Genomic DNA, 7,679 nt, shown 5'->3' with positions numbered 1-7,679 from the left:
TGTTACACCTCCAACACTAGAGGGCGCTGTCTGCAAACTAACATATGCTTATGTCATAATGTTCTGAGGTCATAGAGTGGTGTAGCGATGACGTATTGTCATATGTGACCTGTTGGTACAGGTACAGGTGATACCAACCTGATCCACCCAATTGTTGCTGTGTGGGGTGTTGATGTTGTTTACAGGATTTATATGGTCTTGAGTGCAGAGTACATGCAGTGTGTACTTATAGTAAAAAGTCATTACAGAATTTATTGGAATCAACTTATATTTTCTTATTAACTTAACATACATATACAAGTTTTATTTGTTTCAAGCTGATTAAACTTAAAGTTGATATTCTTTTATTTTCAGACCACTTTTGCACTTATTAACATATAACAGTTCTTTTAAGTTGAAGTCTTTTCACTTTAAATGATGAGTTGGATGATTAGTTCGTATTGAATCCAGTCTTTACTTTAACAAACACTTTTTATTAAGTCATTATGAGTTGGTTAACATGATGTTATGATGCAAATGCTGGAACAAAGAAGCACCAACATGAGCAGCTGCTGCTGTTTCTTATGTGAAATTGAAACTTAACTCTTCACCTTTAAGGACATCAAATTTAACTGTAATGCTTGTTAGTGTCACTGAACAGTCATTGATTCAACATTGTATCTTAACTGAAGATGTATTTTCAAGTTCAGTTAACTTTAAATTGTGTTACACAAAATAAGGAAACTTAAAAGGAGATTTTAAACAAACTATTCAACCTAAATTAAGGTAACTCAAATATTTAAGGCAACAATTGAACTTAGACTTGTAAGTTGAAACAGCCCCAAAAACGATTTACAGTGCAGTTTTCAGTCTTTATTTGAATGTAAGGGACACACAAAAATTTTTACAAAATAAGGATCTGACAGTTTTGATACAACTGAGATTTGAAAATTAAACCAGTTACAGTCTGCAGTCTAAATGTAAACTGACCCACCACCGAATATTCACCGCTGACAACACAGCAGCTGATTGTTATTAATGTTTACAACAAAATGATTGTGCTCACAGGCCTGTAAAGATAAATCTAATCAGTTGAGAACGTGATTTAAACTATCATTTTTCACTTTAAAGTGAATATAAGTCAGCCAGTTAAAACAATTTTGAACACAAAAATGGATTCTTAAATCAGTTGGATTTGGGCTCTTGAAATGCATTTCTCACTGTGGAGATGGTCTGTATTGGTTACACCTCGCTCCAGTCAGATAGGAGTCGCAGGTCAGAGTGTACTGGATCTCAAAGCCCCCTCTCTTGGCCGGACAGTTCAGTCTGTGTGTCCCCAGGCTCAGGTGCCACATACATGATCCAAAGAGGTCATCGTATTGCACGTCCTCGTCCCACACCTCCACCTTCAAACCGGACGTTCTTTTGAAATGATTTGTAATGAGAAGATTTACTGACCTTGCCCAGATTATAATAAGCGTTCCACCAGGGGTCGTTTGAGCGCACCACATGAGTCCTGTGATAGATGGAACCGTACCACATCTTGGCATAGCTGTGAATAAGAGAAAACAAGAACTGGTGAAATAATATTGTTGTTTGATAAACAACGTTTGGATCTCAATCGCAGATGTGTCCAAGGTTGATGTGCCATAGGCTACGTACCATACTGACATTTTTCCAAAACATGCCCCATAATGTTCATGTTACATGTTGATTAACTGACTTTCACATTTCACATTAATGTCGTAGAACAAAACGTGCAAATATCTTAAGCCTGTGGTAACCACACACCTTATTTCAGTCATTTAACTTGAAAACCAATTCAAAAAACCCACTGACTTTGAGACGAAGGAACCAGATGTACAAAAAACTGTTTTCTAGGATTTAGGACTACAAACTACTCTATTGCGCTGAGCAGTCATTGAGCCTTAAAGGATAACTACCGTTTTTTACAACCTGGACCTTATTTCTAGCAAAATATATTATCATTTACTCACCCAGATAACTTTGGTGTCATTTGGCATCGTTCGGACGAAATTAGATCCAGTGGAGTGCCGCGTATATCCATATAATGCGAGTGATCCGGGCACCGAAGCGCAGCCTCTATGAGCATTATCTGCCATGAAACTAGTTCATTTCACCAATATTTTGTTATGATACGCTAGTGCTATTCCTCTCTGAGTCCGGGCTTGTCTGTTGTCAACATCCAGCAGTTGGGGGCCAGGTTGGGAGTGTTGCCCCCACATTGTGGTTCTTTGGGTGAGATCTTCACGGCATTGTCTTCTAAGTATTGCTCTATGGCAGCCTTCATCCCTGACTTCTGTGTCTCAGTGCGCACCAGCTCATACACTGGCCTAAGGGAGTACGAAAACAATATCCGGGTGGTCCTTAAGACTTTTCAACCAATTCCTGTAGCCCAGAGAGTCATTATGAGTAAGAGAAAACTCCCCCAACCAACCACTGCCTCCTGCCACATCTGTGTAGTGTTGGTGGAGACCAGAGCTGTATGAAGTGGAGACATCCTGGTTCTGTAGGACTTTGTTGCAAGACTGTTGGCTACTAGATAGTGACACCTTCCCGAGGCCTACAGAGACACCCAGTGATAAGCAGGAGTGGACCTAGAGGACAGGAGATCGGATCAGTTAATGGATAATGCACAACATTTAAAGAAGTCCTATTACTGTATGCTTTTTGTTTTTTCCTTTCCTTCAGTGTTTATACAGGTGTATGTGCATGTAAAAGGTCCATATCTACAGAAGCTCCTCTCTCCCACAGAAAACACTGCACCTGAAACGCCTCGTCAGTATTCTCAACTTTAATTCTGTGTCTTTGTGACATCACACTACATCACCATGTCACATATTTGCATAACGTATGCCTTACGGCTAATTTGGCACTTTATTTCTCTGTTGTTGTTAGTGGTGCTGGGTCAGGCATGTGTGAGCTGACCAATCAGACAAGGCTGGGTATTCAGGAGGGCCTTAAAGAGACAGGAGCTAAAACAGTACGTTTGAGGGTATACAGTGCTGCGACACAACAGAATGAGAAAACAGATGTGTTTTTTGACCACTATAGCATTTAAACCTATTCTAGCAGCAATCCAAAATGAAATTATGAACCTGAAAATAAGCACGTCTCCTTTAAACAGTGCCTTAATGCTGAGAGATCTCATGGTGCATTACATTGCCTCACACTCACAAACACACATTTATACTCCCACTCAGAAATGTAGTTTCTGCTGTGTGAAGCACCACTCGCTTCATCCATTAAATAACTAAATACAAAAACATTAAAATTTGAACACAGAATGGTATAGAGACATAAATCAATATTTGTTCATGGGGTTTGGAAAAAACAGCATCCAAATGATTTACATACGTTTATATTCAACTCAAAAATGCATTCTTTCTGACAGTGGTGTAACAACATTTGTGTGTTTATGCTACATGTACCTCACTGGAGGAGAGTCCATTCAGTGTGGACAAACAGGTTCGTGCAGCTGTGACTCGCCTGAGTCGCCCACCAAGGTCAACCTGAAATGAAGAACAATGTTGTTAAGAGAAAAAATAGTGTTTATTATTTCTTTAATAAGGAAATTAAAATGGTGTGTTTGCGTGTGTGTGTGTGTGTGTGTGTGTGTTAACCTGGCGGATGTAGTGTGTGCCGTAGGTCTGTATGAGCTCTCTGTACTGAGCCCTGGTGGAGGAGACATAGTGACTCGGCAGTCTGGCCAAATCCTCCCTGAACTCAGAGCTGAGTGGCGGTGTGCTGGACACCCGGTAACTAGACACAAAGAGACAGAATAGTTAATTGTCTTAACTGAAATTATCTTAAACTTCTGCTAGAAGACTGGAGAAATGTTAACAACTGACCGATAATGGCTGCAGGTCACCCTGTGAGTGCTGAAGGAGTAGCGGCCCTCTCTGGTTCTTTCTGAAGCAAACTTATATGCAGAGGAGCGTGTTCCTCCCACCTCCAGGCCAGCAGACACAAACTTATCTACATTTATACCAACCTGACAAATAAAATATAAAAGCTCATGAGCTGCTTGGAGTTCATCCGAAAAATCTTTTTTGTAAAGGTCCAGTGTGCAGGTGTTGGGGCAGAAATGGAATATAACATTCCTAATCATGGTTTCATTCGTGTATAATGAATGACCTTGAAGCGGGTGGGAATTTTCTTTACTCAAAGTTTTCCTGAGGGCAGAAACGTTTGTGATTGGTTCAATCTGACAACCAATCGCCAGAGAGGAGACAATAGCAGAGGCGGGGCCACCATTTTGAAGTTGCCGCCCTGCAGCTGGATATCATTTCAAAGTATGTTTGTAAAAACAAAGTGTGAGCAATTTTCTCCAAAATGGAGCATTGTGCAGCTGTGTAATTTTTGTCTGCCCTCACTCAAATCATAGTGTAATGGCGCAGCTTGTAAGTTTAGGCTAGCCTACTGTTTTAGAAGCAAGCTAGCTGCTAGCTGCTAGTGTTGTAGCTTGCATTAAAATGTTGCAGTGGCTGTTGCTAGCGGTTCTTATCACAGAAACTGTACTCGTATTCAAAAAACAATGGCTATTTAGGGCAGGGTAGTTTAATTTATAAATTTGGCTTTTCTTCATGGCTGTTTAGTCTCATCTGGTCCCAGGGCAGAGACCATTGTTTCCCAGAATTTTGTCTGAGGGCAGCTGAATCCCTCCTGGTCTCAGGGCAGAAGTGATATTTTTCTGTTCTCAGGGCAACATGGTTGGACAATAGGGAGTCAACTGCCTCCTGTGGTCTCAGGGCAGAAGTTGTCTGAGGGAAGGTGAATCCCTCCTGGTCTCAGGGCAGAAGTCATATTTTTCCGTTCTCAGGGCAACATGGTTGGACAAAAGGGAGTCAACTGTCTCCTCTGGTCTCAGGGCAGAAGTTGTCTGAGGGCAGGTGAATCCCTCCTGGTCTCAGGGCAGAAGTCGTATTTTTCTGTTCTCAGGGCAACCTAGTTGGGCAAAAGGGAGTCAACTGTCTCCTGTGGTCTCACGGCGGAAGGTGTTTTGTAGGATTTTCCTCATGGCTGTTTAGTCTCATCTGGTCCCAGGGCAGAGACCATTGTTTCCCAGAATTTTGTCTGAGGGCAGGTGAATCCCTCCTGGTCTCAGGGCAACGTAGTTGGACAAAAGGGAGTCAACTGTCTCCACTGGTCTCAGGGCAGAAGTTGTCTGAGGGCAGGTGAATCCCTCCGGGTCTCAGGGCAACGTAGTTGGACAAAAGGGAGACAACTGCCTCCTGTGGTCTCAGGGCAGAAGTTGTCTGAGGGCAGGTGAATCCCTCCTGGTCTCAGGGCAGAAGTCATATTTTTCTGTTCTCAGGGCAACATGGTTGGACAAAAGGGAGTCAACTGCCTCCTGTGGTCTCAGGGCAGAAGTTGTCTGAGGGCAGGTGAATCCCTCCTGGTCTCAGGGCAGAAGTCATATTTTTCTGTTCTCAGGGCAACATGGTTGGGCAAAAGGGAGTCAACTGTCTCCTCTGGTCTCAGGGCAGAAGTTGTCTGAGGGCAGGTGAATCCCACCTGGTCTCAGGGCAGAAGTCATATTTTTCTGTTCTCAGGGCAACATGGTTGGACAAAAGGGAGTCAACTGCCTCCTGTGGTCTCAGGGCAGAAGTTGTCTGAGGGCAGGTGAATCCCTCCTGGTCTCAGGGCAGAAGTCATATTTCTGTTCTCAGGGCAACATGGTTGGACAAAAGGGAGTCAACTGCCTCCTGTGGTCTCAGGGCAGAAGTTGTCTGAGGGCAGGTGAATCCCTCCTGGTCTCAGGGCAGAAGTCATATTTTTCTGTTCTCAGGGCAACATGGTTGGACAAAAGGGAGTCAACTGCCTCCTGTGGTCTCAGGGCAGAAGTTGTCTGAGGGCAGGTGAATCCCCCCTGGTCTCAGGGCAGAAGTCATATTTTTCTGTTCTCAGGGCAACGTGGTTGGACAAAAGGGAGCCAACTGTCTCCTCTGGTCTCAGGGCAGAAGTTGTCTGAGGGCAGGTGAATCCCTCCTGGTCTCAGGGCAGAAGTCATATTTTTCTGTTCTCAGGGCAATGTAGTTGGACAAAAGGGAGTCAACTGTCTCCTCTGGTCTCAGGGCAGAAGTTGTTTTGTAGGATTTTCCTCATGGCTGTTTAGTCTCATCTGGTCCCAGGTCAGAGACCATTGTTTCCCAGAATTTTGTCTGAGGGCAGCTGAATCCCTCCTGGTCTCAGAGCAGAAGTCGTATTTTTCTGTTCTCAGGGCAACATGGTTGGACAAAAGGGAGTCAACTGCCTCCTGTGGTCTCAGGACAGAAGTTGTCTGAGGGCAGGTGAATCCCTCCTGGTCTCAGGGCAGAAGTTGTATTTTTCTGTTCTCAGGGCAATGTAGTTGGACAAAAGGGAGTCAACTGTCTCCTCTGGTCTCAGGGCAGAAGTTGTTTTGTAGGATTTTCCTCATGGCTGTTTAGTCTCATCTGGTCCCAGGTCAGAGACCATTGTTTCCCAGAATTTTGTCTGAGGGCAGGTGAATCCCTCTTGGTCTCAGGGCAGAAGTCGTATTTTTCTGTTCTCAGGGCAACATAGTTGGACAAAAGGGAGTCAACTGCCTCCTCTGGTCTCAGGGCAGAAGTTGTCTGAGGGCAGGTGAATCCCTCCTGGTCTCAGGGCAGAAGTCGTATTTTTCTGTTCTCAGGGCAACCTAGTTGGGCAAAAGGGAGTCAACTGTCTCCTCTGGTCTCAGGGCAGAAGTTGTTTTGTAGGATTTTCCTCATGGCTGTTTAGTCTCATCTGGTCCCAGGGCAGAGACCATTGTTTCCCAGAATTTTGTCTGAGGGCAGGTGAATCCCTCCTGGTCTCAGGGCAACGTAGTTGGACAAAAGGGAGTCAACTGTCTCCACTGGTCTCAGGGCAGAAGTTGTCTGAGGGCAGGTGAATCCCTCCGGGTCTCAGGGCAACGTAGTTGGACAAAAGGGAGACAACTGCCTCCTGTGGTCTCAGGGCAGAAGTTGTCTGAGGGCAGGTGAATCCCTCCTGGTCTCAGGGCAGAAGTCATATTTTTCTGTTCTCAGGGCAACATGGTTGGACAAAAGGGAGTCAACTGCCTCCTGTGGTCTCAGGGCAGAAGTTGTCTGAGGGCAGGTGAATCCCTCCTGGTCTCAGGGCAGAAGTCATATTTTTCTGTTCTCAGGGCAACATGGTTGGACAAAAGGGAGTCAACTGTCTCCTCTGGTCTCAGGGCAGAAGTTGTCTGAGGGCAGGTGAATCCCTCCTGGTCTCAGGGCAGAAGTCATATTTTTCTGTTCTCAGGGCAACATGGTTGGACAAAAGGGAGTCAACTGCCTCCTGTGGTCTCAGGGCAGAAGTTGTCTGAGGGCAGGTGAATCCCTCTTGGTCTCAGGGCAGAAGTCGTATTTTTCTGTTCTCAGGGCAACATAGTTGGACAAAAGGGAGTCAACTGCCTCCTCTGGTCTCAGGGCAGAAGTTGTCTGAGGGCAGGTGAATCCCTCCTGGTCTCAGGGCAGAAGTCGTATTTTTCTGTTCTCAGGGCAACCTAGTTGGGCAAAAGGGAGTCAACTGTCTCCTCTGGTCTCAGGGCAGAAGTTGTTTTGTAGGATTTTCCTCATGGCTGTTTAGTCTCATCTGGTCCCAGGGCAGAGACCATTGTTTCCCAGAATTTTGTCTGAGGGCAGGTGAATCCCTCCTGGTCTCAGGGCAAC

General features: G+C 44.7%; 1 pseudogene across 1 annotated transcript in view; it reads right to left on the bottom strand.

Moving 5' to 3' along the window:
* Positions 1 to 7,679, bottom strand: part of LOC311273111 (perforin-1-like) — a 32,428-nt pseudogene that overhangs the window by 1,250 nt on the left and 23,499 nt on the right. Inside the window, exons 4-9 of the transcript in view lie at positions 3,852 to 3,994; positions 3,624 to 3,762; positions 3,432 to 3,512; positions 2,184 to 2,597; positions 1,438 to 1,531; positions 1,226 to 1,385 (exon numbers count right to left, since the gene is read on the bottom strand). The product of the transcript in view is annotated as a perforin-1-like (transcript). The remainder of the gene's footprint in view (positions 1 to 1,225; positions 1,386 to 1,437; positions 1,532 to 2,183; positions 2,598 to 3,431; positions 3,513 to 3,623; positions 3,763 to 3,851; positions 3,995 to 7,679) is intronic.

The sequence above is a fragment of the Pagrus pagrus genome (genome assembly GCF_965226575.1).
Source record: "Pagrus pagrus genome assembly, chromosome: 2".
Classification (NCBI taxonomy): domain Eukaryota; kingdom Metazoa; phylum Chordata; class Actinopteri; order Spariformes; family Sparidae; genus Pagrus; species Pagrus pagrus.
Note: the sequence above shows the minus strand (reverse complement) of the source record. Positions and strands in the feature narration are given on the sequence as shown.